Source organism: Vitis riparia, chromosome 15 (assembly GCF_004353265.1).
Source record: "Vitis riparia cultivar Riparia Gloire de Montpellier isolate 1030 chromosome 15, EGFV_Vit.rip_1.0, whole genome shotgun sequence".
Classification (NCBI taxonomy): domain Eukaryota; kingdom Viridiplantae; phylum Streptophyta; class Magnoliopsida; order Vitales; family Vitaceae; genus Vitis; species Vitis riparia.
In genome coordinates this window covers 6,418,653-6,434,094 of record NC_048445.1, presented here as the reverse complement: position 1 = coordinate 6,434,094, position 15,442 = coordinate 6,418,653, and the positions used below count along the sequence as shown (strand labels likewise).

The 15,442-nt window shown below is 39.6% G+C and overlaps 1 pseudogene; it reads right to left on the bottom strand.

Annotated features, from left to right (window-relative positions):
• Positions 1-11,189: 11,189 nt before the first annotated feature.
• LOC117931904 lies at positions 11,190-11,999 on the bottom strand (annotated as a pseudogene).
• Positions 12,000-15,442: the final 3,443 nt, after the last annotated feature.

The following is a 15,442-nucleotide window of genomic DNA, read 5'->3' as shown; positions in this document are numbered from 1 at the left end:
GGCTATACAGGTCTTCAATGATCGGACTCCAATCGACATCAAAGTGTCGCTCTCCTCCAGAATGCTCCCGTGCATCGACATAGCCCGTCGCTAGACCCTACTCCTAATCTCTGGCTCGGTCAGAGAGCAAGCACACAGAAGGTCTCACACTTGCAATAGTGAGAACCGAGATGAAAGGAATGACCGAAACCAAGAGAGTTGGAGGTAGGGGGATAGAAGTGAGACCCACATAGACAGACGACATGCAATCATGCAGAGGGAGGGCAGTCATGCATCATACAGTCAGGCAGAGCAGGATACATCACTTACGTACACACAAGATAAGCGAGAATACGACAATCAAGACGAATAGTGATACAAACATCATGCTCACGGACGATCAAGATAATATACAGGCAAATGAATCAGCATGTCCAACCAAAATGATATACAGTGGTGAGTGTATGCATGTGAGGTGACCAGAACAATCACGCAAAATCAGAGTCAATGTGCTAAGCAATACAAGACGATCAATCAACAACAATCCAACACGTTTATGTCTCAAACGAATGTATCAATGAAGTACATAAAATCATGGTATTGGAGATCTCAATCAAGACAAATCAGTCAACGTAGTCATCATGTCAAAATCCCAAATAGATATAACATCTAAGCATGCACAAAGAAACTCTCAATGTGCAATCAAGAGACGGGCATCCACTGATCGACTAATCAAATGCCATGTTTGCTTCACTTTAGGTTCAAGCTTGACCCTCTAAAAATCCCCAGTGGAGTCGCCATTTTGTGGACCCCGCATTTCGGCTCATGCGTTTCCCACTCGATGGCGAGCTCGATTTTTATTTTTGAAAAATGATTTTATATTGATTAAGAAAAATGACTTGGAGTCGCCACTTATTTTTGTTTTATTTTTTAAAAAGGGTAAACAAAATAAGAAAGAAAAACCCTAAGTGTGACTCCTTATTTTGGAAAAGGCGGTCTACGAAAAACCGGATTGGGTTCGGGGGTCAGGTTACTTATTGGGAAGGTACGGTACAGACCGTAGCACCCCTTTAAGTCCCTAAAGTCGGGTCTCTACTAATAAAATGAAGCAATCATGGCAACTGATGAGGAGATCAATGAGTACCCAGAATAAATCATACACGCGTGAGAATCAAAATATACTTAGACGATTACCAGAGTGAAAGTAGGTGCGTACCTAGGCGACGAGCCACCACGCGCTATCAAGAGAGGGTTAGTACATCATATAGAGCACAAAACATATCACGTGCATCACGCAACAGGGATTAAAATTGTTCAAAGGAAAACTGGATTTTTGAAATTCATTTGAGAATCGGGATCTTAGAGATTATTTGAAAATCGGACTCTTAGGAATTAAATGTAAGAATGAGAACTTTTAGAAATTAAATTTGAAAGGAAATTGAGATTTTGAAGAATTATTTGAAAGTTCGGGATTTTTAAGAAAATTAAGTTTTAGGACTATGGGAGTTAAATTTTGAAAGGGATCAGGATCGTAGGTTATTTAAAAGTAGAAATTATGAAAATTGATTTATAAAAATTGGAAATCTTAGAAATCATTCGAAGGCGGAGTTTATAAAAATAATGAATAAAATGATAGTGATAATGATAATAATAAGTAGTGGGATAAATATGGGAACTGGAGCATGGGAAACTGAGAATTGAGTTCGGAGATAGGACAATTGGAATTTCAGGTAGCTAGATTTAGAAATCGGAACCTTGAAGAATTAGACTTTAACGATTGAAAATTTTAAGAGAAATAAATGGGGAAGTATGGAACAATGTTACTAATTAATCGTAACGATGTTCGGACGGATGAATAGTGAATAGTGGGATTTTTGAAAATTAGGTTTGAAAGTCGGATCTTTGAATAATTGGACTCTATTTATTGGAATTTTCAGAGGAAGGAAATAAGTAAACTTGGAATTTATAACAGTGATGACAAAGATGATATTTGGGTGAATAAGAATGAATGGTGGAATTTTTGAGTCTAAAGATTAAACTTGGAAATCCGGTTTTGAAGAATTGAATTTTAATGATTGAGATAAGTAAATAAATAAACATGGAATAATGATACTAAAAATGTTTAGACGAATAAAAAAAAGAATAGTGGAATTTTTCTAATTGAGAATTTGAATTAGGGCGTTGGATTTTTAAAAGGATATGACTTCGAGTAAATAGATAGGTATGGGATTATAATACTAATTAACGAGAATAATATTTGGGTGAATAAAGATGGATAATAGAATTTTTGGGACTGAAGTTTTAATTAAGGCATGGGGTTTTTGGCAGATTGGATTTTGAACAAGCATAGAATAATGATACTAATTGATGAGGACAAAATTTAGGCGAACTGTAGGATTTTTAGGTTTTGAGAAATTGAGTTAAGACGAGATTTTTGAAGATATAGGTTTTAAATAAATGGACGAATATGAGATAATAATCCTAATTGATGAAAATAAGATTTAAACAAATATTTGAAGAATTAAATTTAAGCATGGGATTTTTGAAGGATTATACTTTAAATAGATAGGCAAATGGGGGAGGATGATTCTAATGAAAATAAGATTTGAGTGAATTGCGGAATTTTTAGAATTGAAAAATTGAGTTAGGGAGTTAGATTTTCGAGGGATTAGACTTTAAATAAGTAAATGAATATAAGGTACTAATTCAAATTAAAGAAAATAACATTTAGCCAAATAGTAGAGTTTTAGGATTGAAAATTAAATTATAACATTGGATCCTTTTAAAGGATTGGATTTTGAATAAATAAACTAATAAAGGATGATAATACTAATTAACGAAGATAATCATTTAGAACGGAATAAAAAGAATAGTGGAATTTTTAGGGGTTTGAAAATTAAATTGGGACATCGGATTTCTAAAGGATTGGATTGTAAATTAGTAGACTCGTACAGGATGATAATACTAATTAACGAAAATAACATTTAAACGGAATAAAAAAAATGATGGAATTTTCAGGGTTGGAAATTAAATTAGGATATGGGATTTTTGAAGGAATTGGACTTTAATGAGTGCGAATCTTAGAAGAAGGTGAATGAATATATATCGAATAATAATAATAATTAACAAACGTAGTATTTAAGTGAGTGAAATTGAATAGTGGAAATTTCGAGATTGAAAATTAATTTAAGAAGTCAAGTTTTTGAAGAATTGGATTTTGAATAAATAAATAAATATAGGATGACAATTCTGTTTAAGTAAAGTAACTTTTAAATGAAAAAAGAAGAATAGTGGATTTTTTTTTTTTAGGGGTTTAAAAATTAGATTTGGAATTCAGATTTTTGAAGGGTGGAAACTTTAATGATTTTTTTTTTTTTTAATGAGATGAATAAATATATATGGGATAAAAATAATTATTGACAAACATAATATCTAAACGTATAAAATTGAATAGTTGAATATTTAAAATTGAAAATTAATTTAGGAAGATATTGGAGTTTCGGAAACTAGATTAAAATCTTGAATCTTGAAAATTGACTTTGGAATTGGGGAGCTAAAAAAAAGGAACATTATGAAATAGAAACTCTTAAAAATTAGAAAGGATTTTGGGGAACTATACTTTGAAAATGAAGATTTTGACAATTAGATTTAAAAGTTAAAAGGGTGAGGATTGAATCTTGACATTGAGAATGGAGAGATTGCACAAATAAGCAAATATATATGCATGAGTGACACTCTCCACCGACTGCATGCATGAAAGTAAGTGGGGCAAGTGGGCTTTGGAAGTGGGCTTGAGGGGGGAAGATTGAATCTCAAAGGAAGCTAGTGGGCCTTGGGCATCATGGTGGTGCGGGGATTGTTCAATTCCTTCCTTTTCCTGTTACAAAATCTCAATGATCATGGACCTCTTTTTTTTTTTAAATCAACCCATGTGTGTAATGAGTTGAGCACTCCATGCACGTGCCCAGATATGAGCGTTTTGGCCAAAAGGGTAATACCCTCTGGTGATCAGATTCTGATCATGCAAACTGGAATGCCGGCCAACACCATTAGACCACGACCCCTTGCAGCAGTCACCGTCATTCCTTCGTGCAAGCCATGGGACGTCTCGGCAGCAAACTCAGCCAAGTCGTCAAGCTAACGCAAAACCTCAACAAGGCCAGCCATGGCGACACCTTCAAAAACGCCTTCGGATCATCCTCATGGGTGGCACGGAAGAGCTCAGGATCCACCAAGCTGTAGAGAGAATGCCCAGATGCGTGCTGTGATTGAATGCAAATGAAGATGGGTCATAGCTTAGGAGTCTACCATCCGGCGTTGGCTTAAGAGACTTCATCTTCAGCAACGAGGTTGACAGCAGAGCACATGCGGGCATGAATGAATTAGTGGGTACGAAGCCAATGAGTTGCACGAAGGTTAGGATGGATGTGGTGGTGAGAATAGTGTGGAAATCTAGAGAGAGAAATGGGTATATGCTTGGTGGTGTAAAGAAGAAGATATAGGCAGGCATGCGGGAATGGGGATTTGCATGGGATTGGTGGCATGGTGGAGAGAGAAAGTGATACGGGTGTGGAGAGGTAGAAGCGTGAGCATGAGTGGTGATGAGTTCATGCATGGAGATGGGTGCGAATGGTGATGAGAGAAAAATGCAAGCATGGGGTTGGCAGGAGAAGGAGAGAGAAAAGGTGGTGACAGTGTAAGGGTTAGCCATGGGCGCATGTATCGCGGGTTTGGTTGATATGGGATGAGCTACATGCATGGGATTAGGAGATGGAGTAGGACTCTATTGACCTTGTACCCACGCAGAATTCTTCGCCAGGAGCTACATGTCGCAACCATGCTCATCAACTCAAACCATAACTCACCATGTTCACGATTCATTCCGTTAAGAACAAAGAAAAATGTGAAAAAGAGCATTTACAAAACAGAGTTCAAAGACAGGAGAAGCAATGATTGGAGACCCATTTCCTCGTTTCGTCCATGGGCTTGCAAGGGGGTGGAAAGATCTAGGAGTTTACACAAAAACAGGGGGGCAAGCATTGAGATATCTCACGCTGGAGCTAAAACAGAACCAAGGTCTTTGCAAGAAGAAAAACATGGTACAGCAATGACAACAAAACCGTAATCATCCTAAAGATCAGTAAAAGCTAATCTTATGGCCTGAGATTCATGCATAAAACAAACAAAGATATCCCACAACAAGATAGTGAAAACAATGAGCAAAATCCATACCTGAAAAGCTTATTTACAAGCAAACCGAAAAGAAGATGCTCCTAGGAAGTCCTTCATCTCCTCGTAGCAGGTGTCTTCCCTTTCCAGTCTAAGGATTCTCTCCAAAAAAAAAACTCCCCCAGAAAAGAAAACTCCTCCAGCTTATCCCCCTCTCTCTCCTTTTTTTTCTTTTTCTCCCTCTATCCGTTTTTCCTCTCCTGTTTCTATCTTCCCCTGGAAGCCACTACCAGCTCCACTATTCCTCCATCAGCCAGCACGACTTCTCAACCACCAGCATGGCCTCCTGCCATCTCCATGCCGTTCATGCAGCTTGTCTCACGTGTCGAGAAGGGGCCCCCATACTTGCCTAGGGTGCTGCCAGCTCTTCCAGAGGGTGAGACGACCTCCTTCCAATGCTATAAAAAATCTCCTAAAAAAAAAAAACTACAAGTCTTCAGCCCTTGAAAAGGGGGTCTACATTAGTATTATTTGTTTGTTTTAACTTGTAAATTAGATATCATCAAATATATTTTTTTTCAAATTTATAGAACATATAATAAATACCTCATAAAATATTATTATTTTTTTTTTTAACTTACAAATTAGACATATGGTGTTTATTATCTCTCATATTATTTAAAAAATAATGTAGACACTCATGCATATATATATATATATATATATATATATATATATATATATATATATATATATATATAGAGAGAGAGAGAGAGAGGGTAATTTTAAGTGTCTTAAACTTTTCTATAAGCTATCTTCACATGAAAACTTTGCTTGCAATTACACTTTCGACCCATTATTTTTTAGCTAAAAATTTATTATAAATAGGATTAATTTCGTTCACTTCTCCGAGGTTTTAACTAACTACACTTAACTTTGATTTAAAATTTTATAAAATACCTTTTATATTATTTTCATTGGTCTCCTCCCTAACTTAAAATAAGGTCAAATATCTTATTATCGTCTCTTTTGTCTTTTAAGTTTTCTAAGGGGGAACCTAATTGATAATAAAAAATTATATTGACTTGATCCATTCAGTTGACATATTCATAAAGCATGGCTGATCACGTTTTATGCACAAAGACTTAAGAAGAATGAAGAACAGGCATGGACCTTAAGGAGTAATTAATTCAATAGGTCATCATTTCTGTGACATGTATGGACACTTTGCTTGCAATGGTTGAAATGGGCATGTACATTTAATATGTTTATGTTGAAAATACATCTTAAAATTCAATTCCATACCTATGTGTGGACCCTGCATTTTCACGTGCGTTCCCACTCGACGGCATGACTCGCCTTTTTATTTGTTTAGTGAAAAAAATTGATTTTTAGAAAAAGACTTGGAGTCGCCACTTATTTTTATTTTATTTTTGGAAGGAAAAACAAAATAAGAAAGAAAAACCCTAAGTGTGACTCCTGAAGGAAAAAAACAGGTCTATGAAAAACCGAGTTTGGGTTCGGAGGTTAGGTTACTTATTGGGAAGGTACGGTGGTGAGCCGTAACACCTTGTTAAGCCCGTATACATACGGTCTCTACTAAACTAATTGAGAGAATTATGACAATTAACTAATTAATCATGGATGCCGAAATTAATAACATAAATCAATATACACAAAAGTGATAACAAAATAAAATGACAAGAATGTACAAAATAAATGACAATAGAATTATGCAAATTGATTTATTCAACTAATAAAAAAATAATTAAATAATAATAATAAATAAATAAATAAAATAATAATAATAATAATAATAAGGTGGTTGTGAACGCGATAACTGAGAAGAGATAGTGACTCTGAATGCTAAATTGTGAACTTGACAACGATGGCTCTGAACGTCAGAACTGAGAAGCGATGATGACTCTAAAATGCATGAGTGGGCATGAAAAATGGCTCTGAACGCCAAACTACGAAAGATAGTGAATCAAAATGCATGAATGGGTACAAAAAATGGCTCTGAACATCAGGGATGGAGGAAAAATGGTGATGGAACTGGATGTGAATATGAGACTATGGTTCCGAACATCAAACTGAAAATGAATGACGGCTCTGAATGGCCAAAGTGCAAATGTGGCTTTGAACGCCAAATGGGAAATGAACAATGGCTCTGAACGCCAACTAAAAGCATGACTCTGAATGCTAGAATGAAACAATGGCTCTGAATGCCAAACTGAAGATGATGAAGGCTTTGAACGCCAAACTGAAACAGCGGCTCTAAACGCCAAATGGAAAATAAACAATGGCTCTGAACGCCAAATGGAAAGCGAGCAATGTGATAACTCTAAATGTCGACCCAAAACCGTGGCTCTAAACGCCAAACTGAAATAGCGGCTTTGAACGCCAAACTGAAAGTACGACTTTGAACGTCATACTGAAAAAGTGACTCTGAATGCCAAAAAAAAAATGTGACAGCACTGGATGTCAAAATGAAAACACGGCTCTGAACGCCAAACTAAAAAGGTGGCTCTGAGCGCCAAATGAAAAAAATGTGACAGCACTGGATGTCGAAATGAAAACGCGGCTCTGAACGCCAAACTGAAAAAGTGGCTCTGAACGCCAAACTGAAAAGGTGTCTATGAACACCAAACTGAAAAGGTGGCTCTGAGCGCCAAATGAAAAAAGTGTGACAGCACTGGATGTCGAAATGAAAACGCGGCTCTGAACGCCAAATTGAAAAAGTGGCTCTGAACGCCAAACTGAAAAGGTGGCTCTGAACGTCAAATGAAAAAATGTGACAGCACTGGATGTTGAAATGAAAACACGACTCTGAACGCTAAACTGAAAAAGTGACTCTAAACGCCAAACTGAAAAGGTGGCTTTGAACGCCAAATGAAAAAAATGTGATAGCACTGGATGTCAAAATGAAAACGCGGCTCTGAACGCCAAACTAAAAAAATGGCTCTGAACACCAAACTAAAAAGGTGGCTCTGAACGCCAAATGAAAAAATGTGACAACACTGGATGTCGAAATGAAAACGCGGCTCTGAACGCCAAACTGAAAAAATGACTTTAAATGCCAAACTGAAAAGGTGGCTCTGAACGCCAAATGAAAAAAATGTGACAGCATTAGATGTCAAAATGAAAACGTGGCTCTGAACGCCAAACTGAAAAAAGTGGCTTTGAACACCAAACTGAAAAGGTGGCTTTGAACGCCAAATGAAAAAAATGTGACAGCACTGGATGTGGAAATGAAAACACGGCTCTGAACTCCAAACTGAAAAAACGGCTCTGAACGCCAGACTGAAAAAATGGCTCTGAACACCAAATGAAAAATGTGATAGCAGTCTAAATGAAAATGCAACTCTGAACGCCAAATGGAAAAAACGGTTCTGAATGCCAAATTGAAAAAGTGGCTCTGAACGCCAAATAGAGGATAGATCTAGGTGTCAAACCAAAAGCGAACAATGGCTTTAAACGCTAAGATGAGGATGCGACTCTGAACTCCAAACTGAAAGCGATAGCTATGAATGTTGAGCGGAAACAACGACTCTGAATGCCAAACTAAACTGAACACCCATGAAGGTCAAGCTAAGAATGACGACTCTGAATGTCAAAATAGAGAATGACATGGTGGCTCTGAACGCCGAACTGCAAGGGAATGATGGGGGGAAATATGCCCCAGTGTGGCATGTCGCATAACTCTTAATCCATCAGAAGGGTCTGAAAGAGACTCCATGAGTCTCAAAAGATGCTCTGCTAGTGAGTCGAGATGATCAAATCAAATGATCCACTAGGGAATCTCAAAAGAAATGATCTGATAGGGTAACCACCGTGATCTCAATACAACAATCTACTGAAGAATCACGGATAGCGAGACAGTCACAACCCGAACGTCCTGCTCCACTGAAAGCTCATCTCAATGAAAATCAAAGGAATAGTGACCAATAAAGCAGACACAATATCTCTCGACCAAGTGATGAAAACCGTAACAGACCTATGAGAGAACGCTTATCTCCATATCCAAATGAAGGAAATATGTCCTAGTATGGCATCAGATGTATCCGATCTGTCCTGTTGACTCATGAGTAACTCATTGGGGATGCATCGTAGATCGGACATGTGCTTTAACAAAATGATGATGTGAGAGTCCGTGAGCCTGAGACGACTCCATCCAAAAATCACAATGACATCGGAAAGTATGAGCCTGATGAAACGACTCAAGGAAAGGTCTACCGGAGAATCATGACAAAATGAAACTGAATCCTCAACCCGGCATGTATCTCGTAATTGGGGATGATCATGCAAATCGGAGGGGATCTACAAATCTCGATCGAAATGAAAAATATGCCCCAATATGGCATCAAAGGTGTAACAAGCCGGGAAAATCAAATGACATCAAATCATGCATCGACAGATATGTAATCCTGGTCATCCAAATCCGTAACTGAATCATACCCACTGATCCAAGAGGTATCCCTCGGAAAAAAAACTTGACGACATCTGAAAGCTAAACGGCACAAGCCTGGCCAAATGGCTCTAGAGAGGCTCCACTGGAGGGTCATTGTCTCGATGTGTATCTCATAAGTGGGGACGAGCATGCAACTCCACGAAGATCTGTGAATCTCAATCAAAATGGAAATATGCCCCAGTATGGCATCACATGTATGGCGGGTTGAAAATCGAGTGACATGAAATCATCCATCATCAAATGTGTGATCTCTGTAATCCAAACCCACAGCTGAATCAAACCCACGTATCAAAAGAGACGCATCCCGAAAGAGAAATATGACAATATCTAAATGTCGAAAAGCGTGAGTCTGACCAAATGGCTCAAAAGGGACTCCGCCGGAGGATCATGACAAGATAACAAATAGGTCATCGCCCCGGTGCGTATCTCGTAAGTGGAGATGAGCATGCAACTCCACTTAGATCTATAAATCTCAGCAAGAGAGGAAACATGCCCCAGTATGGCATCAAATGTGTGATAGATCGAAAGATGGGTGTGGACCCCGTATTTCGGCTCAATGCGTTTCCCACTCGATGGCGAGCTCGATTTTTATTTTAAAAAAATTGGTTTTATTTATTATTTGAAAATGACTTGGAGTTGCCACTTATTTTTGTTTTATTTTTAAAGGGTAAACAAAATAAGAAAGAAAAAACCCTAAGTGTGACTCCTTATTTTGGAAAAGGTGGCTTGTGAAAAACTGGATCGGGTTCGGGGGTCAGGTTACTTATCGGGAAGGTACGGTAAAAAACCGTAGCACCCCTCTAAGTCCCTAAAGTCGGGTCTCTACTAATAGACTGAAGCTGACGTGGCAATCAATGAGGAAATCAACGGATACTCAAATCAAACTTGCACATATGAAAATAAGAGCATGCATAGAGAATAATCAATATGAGAATGAGTGCGTACCTGGACCTCTAGTGACAAATGCGCTATCATGAAGCAGGATCAGTGAACAATGAATATGTACATATACTAATACGCATGTCAAGGAACAGAATAGATTAAACACGCATGGCAAATAAATCAACCAAACGGTCAATCAATCACAAGATCATGTATGTGGGGCCCCCACCAAAGCCCGTTTATTTTGCATGAATCAATTCCATAAATTCCATTACTCGGAATTACGGAATTTAAATTCATGTTTATTTTAAAACGTTTTAAAATCATGAAAAATTCGAAAGTGGCTCACCGAAAAGAAAAATGGCAGCCAAATTTTATTGAAGAAAACGGATTTTTGGAACTTGAGAGAAAATGCTAAGGATGGGAAACAGAATTGAAGAAATCATTTTAAAAAATGAGGTTGAGGAAATTTATTTTTAAAGTCAAAAGGAAGGAATTCAGGAGGATGACACGTGACCCTAAGTTGGCCATGCAAAAGGTGGCCATGCTGTGAGTAACTTCTCCTGTAGCTTTTGTAGAATCCATTCTCTCCCCACTTCTCACCCCATGAGTTCTTTACGATCCAGTAAGGCCTGCCCTTCATCCGGATGAGATCATGGCCTGCTGAACCCTGCCCCACCAGCAGCACTCAATGATCCAATCTCCTAGAGCATATGTATGGGCGTGACACTTCCCCAATATATGTCTGCATGAGCACTGTATTGATGGCCACTGCCATTGGACCATTTTTCACAAGATTAGCGGCAATCTGATCTTCATCAAGGAATGAACCAAAAGCTTTGGCAGCATCGGACTTCTGGAGAAGAATTGTTTTGATTGCATTCAATATCTTATCCACGGATCTTCCTATGTTAATGTGTTCTGAAATAACCTTCCATCTTCAAGACGTTCCTTTGGGATATTTCAGCATCCCTTTTATCAAAAGCCCAACTTCTTCTCTTCTTTTGTACTTTCTTGGCAAAGGACTTGTCATCAAACTTCTCCACTTTGACCTTGGAAATGTCAACCTTTATGGAAGTTGCAGTCACATAAGCTTGATTTACACGCCTTAGAGGAACACCATTAATCTTGAATGGCCCGGTAATCAGAAGCAACCCGGATGAGAGCTGTTTCAGAAAAACAACTCTCTTCCTTTTAACCTCCTAGCCAAGATAATTAACACTGTTTTAGGAGTAATACTTGCCCCGAGTTTGGTCGGCTTGGCTTTGTGCTTATTGATCAATGGCTTCATGACGTCACCGGCCGGGTAGAACCTTGGCAGCTTATCCAATGGAGCTGGAGCCACCGACTTCTTCTCGTGGCAAGGTAAAACACCACCGTTTTTAGCCTTGATGGCCCAGAGACCACGCTTGTGGTACATTTTCGATCTAGAGAATTTGCCGACGCCAAGAATCAGATCCGGGTTTCGGCTTGTTCTTGGGGTTTTCCTTGGTACCATCGCTGCGGCTCCCAAGCCTCTGTCCTAGCAACTACGGCACTGTTAAGGAGACTCTAAGAGAAGCATCTTGTAAACCCCTCTGACAACGTGATGAAAGAAACAGAAGAACTGGAGGTGAGCTTGAGAGTTCTTCCTTAGCCCATGCACAATAGCTTCAAATCAGTCTAAGAGATACATCCTGCATGTAAAGGTGTTTCCTCCAACAGGTGCTGAAACCCTATAGCTTCAATAGAAGATTGACCTGAAGATGCTGATCCCATGCCGCCACCTCCATCATATGCCGGAATTTTCAGAAACCAAACAAAACTCGTCTATAATGGAGGACAACCATGCAGCATCAGCAAAACAACCAAGACAATTTCACCTAAAACCAAATCCTTGGAACAAGAGGATTTGACGAGCATCATGATCCACACTCGTGTCGATATAGCAGATTTGGAGTTCTTCACCCGCTCTAACTTCACAGTGAGCTTTCAGTCTCGCATTCATATTACCTACCCATACGATATGCGTGTTCGGATCCATGAGAGATGGGTTTGATTCAGCACATTAATATACCATTGCTCAGTCAGAAATACCATGCCTTCATTTTTGTTAGTATTCTTCCAAGTAAAACATTGAACTCGAATTGAACCCATGTCAAGCAATGGTCAGGATTGCTAATTTCCATAGTTCCTCAAACTCTGTATAGGACATCATAGGAAGGCTCACAGGATTTCCCGCGTGGAGGAGCAGAGTTCATAAGGTCATTATCTCCTTTTAGAACCATTTCCACGTCGACACCTGGACTGTGCTTTAAGCTTCCATCAGGTAAGTGTAAGCTGAACTGATCTGGGCTCTTTTGAAGACTTGGTGCAGCACATCATGGCTTGGAGGTGGGTTTAATGGGTATTAGAAAAGATCTAGAGAGAGAAATGGGCTTAGTGGTATGGTTAGATGGAGGATGGTGAGTGAGATAGGTTCAGGGGTATGTGAATATGGGTAGAATAGGAAGATGGGCAGATAGGGTGGTGGTGTGAGAATATGGGTATGATGTATTGAAAGGTGAGGAAATGGATAAGGTGGGTAGGAATTATGAATGGAAGGCATGCAAGGTGGGATAGCCTTGGGAGTGGAGACTATGGTGTGGGATATGTCGATGTGGATGCAGGTAGTGAATCATGATGGTGCATGAGGGTTGGAAAGGGACCATGCATTACCATGCAAGGGTTCAGTGGGTGTGAAACAGTGGGCTTGGAGGTGGCCATGTACATGAAGTGTGGCAGGTTGGTAAAATGGAATAGGTTTGAAGGATATCGGGGTAAGTATGATGGATGGTAGGAACGAAAGTGAGTCACTGGTGATGAACACTGTAAAATGTGAGATGATTAGTGGGGGTGTGGTTAGAGGGGCACTTGAGGCATGAAGTTTGAAAGGTGATGAAGGGAGATGGTTTCGACGGTGGAGACAAGGGCAACGTGAAATATGGGAAGGCTATTAGGAAATACTGTGCTTTGTTGCTGCTGTCAAGGCATTATTCCACTTTAGGATTCCCTAGACCGTGATCCAACATCTTCAATATATGTGTGGGAATGAAAAGCTTTTGCTGAGCCTCGAATCTGGAATTCCCTTGATTTGAACTGGTTCAATAAAACTAGGCAGAATTCATCACAGATTTTTAGGAACTTAATCACCAACTTCGCAATAAAATACTCCGTCTAGTAATTGTTACCAAAATAGTGGCCATAGTCCGTTAATGTCATCCTTGTCATCTGCCATGGTTTGATGTCCTATAGTAAATTCAGAATTTTCTCCAGAAGGAACGACACCTTTTCTTGAGCAACAACAGCTTCTTTGGCATCTTCACTACTTGAAGTTCGGCAACTTTCACTGGATTCCACAGGTAAATTTTCCTTTTCCTGCTTGTGTTTCTTCTTGAAGATCCTGACTTCCTGGGTTCATCTGCATCGGACTCTAACATTTTAACACCTTTCTTACTTCCCACATCTACATTGCCTTCTTCTTTTCTGCAATCACTTTGACCCTCAAGGCCTCTTCCTTGTTGCAGTCCATAGGAGATTCAAAAATCAAATATCATGCACAACCAAGAGGCAACAAGATACACCTGCATGTGTTTCACACATCATCCAGAGTCTCCATTCATTCATCCTCTGCTTTGGCCGACGGAACCTCGCCAAGTGCCCACATATGAGTCTCACTCTCCTTAATGTCTCTCATGATCGTAACAGCAAAGTCCTTCCCCTCCGGAGCACAAATAGTCACCGGGAACAGAGGGTAGATAGCAAGGGTGCAAGCATAAAAAACAGAGCATCAAATGAACTAAAACAACTTTAACTCAACCTCATCTCATACAGAAATCGATGGGCTTAATATAGGTGGGAAAAACCAAGTGGGAATAAGATCCAAAGATATGACTCAAAACACCCAAAGGAGAGTTAAAAAAGAATTAGATTACTCTCTAACAAAATTCACATGAAGAACCAAGCACAGATTTATTAATATAGTTACAGCAACCCAAAGAAAATCAATGGCAATCAGTACATGGTTTAGAAAACGCACCTGTCTCCTTTCTTGCCTCTATTCCCGTTTTCCTTTCCTCCCAATGCTCCTTCCCTCCGTAGTAGCCTAAGCTCAAGGAATACTCTCAAGAAAAAATCTCCTCCCTCCCTCTAAAGCTCTTTGCTCCTCCCACAATCTTCTCTCCTCTCTCCGGAAAAACCTCACTCCCTCTACAGCTACTCAAAATATCTCGTCTCCCTTACCGCAGTGGAAAACTCATTCTCCCTAACTCTCTCACCAGTCGTCAATGGAGGCCTCTCCCCCCTTCCCCAAGCTCACAGGATCCCCCTTTTACTAAAGTGAAGACTCCCCTCCAAAATATCTTCCCTCTGTGGTTTCCTCTCCTAGCTTCTCCTCTCCTACCCCTTGCTATCCCAAAAACGACCAAACAAAAACTCCCTCAAACAGCAGTCACTCTCTCTACCATTTTGCTCCCTCTCTCTCCACTCCAAAAAAAAATCACCAAAACAAAAGTTGCCTCCCCCTCTAGCTCTCTGCCGCTTTCCTCAAAAGCCTCCAAAAAAATCTTTTCTTCCTCCCCCGGATTTGCTCCTCTTACAACCTACAGAAACAGCCACCAAAAGCACCACCACCAGCCTGCAGCCTGCCTTGTTTCTCTCTCATCCGCTCCTACTAACAGCCTGTAGGGACCTTCTAGAACATTCCTCCAAGTGTCCATCTATGATTGGTCCATCAAAAAGCAAGGCTGATTCACCTGTGGCCATTGAAGGTGCGACACGTGGCTCCTTGAGATCATGACACTTGGCAAAATTGGGCTGCATAAAAACGAGCCCTAAATGGGGGTCTACAATGGGACAACCTCAAATCATCCGTCATCAAATGTGTGATCCCGATAATCCAAATCCACAACTGAATCAGGTCCA